Source organism: Mercenaria mercenaria, chromosome 11 (assembly GCF_021730395.1).
Source record: "Mercenaria mercenaria strain notata chromosome 11, MADL_Memer_1, whole genome shotgun sequence".
In the NCBI taxonomy this organism is placed as follows: Eukaryota; Metazoa; Mollusca; class Bivalvia; order Venerida; family Veneridae; genus Mercenaria; species Mercenaria mercenaria.
The window spans coordinates 65770589-65772500 of NC_069371.1; positions in this window are offsets into that span (position 1 = coordinate 65770589).

The window sequence follows — 1912 nt, forward strand, 5'->3', positions numbered from 1 at the left end:
GCTGTTTTACGTTCAAAAACACGGATATTATGGCTGGAGCATCACTTGGAGTTGCTTCGATCAAATTTGACCGAAAACTTTTTCGGATAGTATTAGAACAATTATCTATTTTATTTTGTTAGGTTTACGTCGAACCGACACAATGATAGGTCATATGGCGATTTTCCAGCTATGAATGTGGAGGAAGACCAAAAACTTCCTCTCCGTGCATTATTTCATCACGAGCGGGCATCTTGGTAGAAACACCGACCTTCCGCAAGCCAGCTGGATGACTTCCTTACATAGTGAATTCAACATCCGAGTGAGGTTCGAACAAACATCGATAAGGGGCAAGTGAATTGAAGTCAGCGACGTTAATCACTCAGCTACGAAGGCCTCCAATATTAGAACGAGTTAGAGGATGTACTGAACAGGTTGCAGTACGTACTACGCTGTGGGTTCCTTTCACCAGCTTTGTCTTTGGATGAAAAGAAGTTATGGAAGAAAAGGTTAGAAAACGCCTGATGACGAAGAACAAAGAAAATCGTAACCGGCTGCAATTAGCTGCTAAAAGGCAAAAGTATGCAAATTTTGAGTTTATCATGCATCATGAGGTACATTGATATATATCATTTTAGATCTTGTTGCTTTATAACATGTATTTGAACGGACAAGAACACGCTTTCTTGTATGCTGATTTCATGCCCGTCAGTAAGATGATCAAAGAAAACTCGGAACACAATTGTTGGTTGTTTCGTATATGTTTATTGGTCGTTTTCCCCTTACGATAATCCTTTCCGTGGCTGCCTTATGTAAGACAAAACCTATACCATACCACCTACAAAACCCTTGTTACTAGGGACGCTTTTGTTACCACTGTATCATTCATTGGCTGTATAGTCGGTTTGCTTTACATACTGTTAGAATCCAGTAGGGTGTACCTACGTCGATTTTGATATAAAACATCGTCCACAAGACATACAAGTGTTCGGCTCCATCATAGTCTCCCCTTACTCAAAGCTTATATTTACATCATACTTTAAATTGTTATCTCTGTAGCTCATTTTTTTTAATTTTAACGTTGCTTCAAATATAGGTCATTAATCATACGATTATCAAAATTACTGCCTTCTCTTTGCAATACTTTAAGGCTGGTATCTCTTTAGGTGTTTTTTCTAACAAGCATTTCAAACATTTAGTTTCTTTAATGTTTTGATACAAAGAGTTATATTAGACATGTTTCAATTTGCAATCGTCATAGGAATATTTCTGATAGCTTTTTCCATTGCAATGTACATGGCAATGCAATGGGGCCAATACCGATAATGACGATTTCGAACACTTTGAAAAAACAATGATGAAAGAGCTTAGTACTATGATGTTTGGTATTGGAGAAATAGAAATCTTGTTGCAGGCTCGTCATCCAATACTAGCAGTAATGATATTTATTCTCTTTGTGCTGTTAACAACAATACTGTTGTTGAACGCACTTATAGCAATTATGTCAAACACGTGTACAGATTTGATGAGCGATCATAGAGGCAGGACTGCTACAAAGATGCATAGTCGTCTACAAAAGCTATCGGTTATTCTATTTCTAGAAAGCCTCCTTCCTCGTTGTATGTGTCAGGGAGTTGGTTTTGTAAAAAGGAAGTTAAGATATGAAAATAATGAATGGTTCCAGATACTAAGAGAAGATTATTGAGTATGAGTTTTGTTCAGGAACACGAAGAATTGGAAAATAGTTACGATCATTATGAAATAATACCCAAACTAATGTCTCACTTGCAGCCAGTTAAGAAATCGAAGAGAAAGATTAAAACAACCCCTGCAAAAGAAAATGAGATACCCCTATCTGTAAGCAGCACAACTGCTTTAGAAATGCAGAATCAAAAACCTGTTCGAAGACTTTTACATATTCGAGACATTGGTC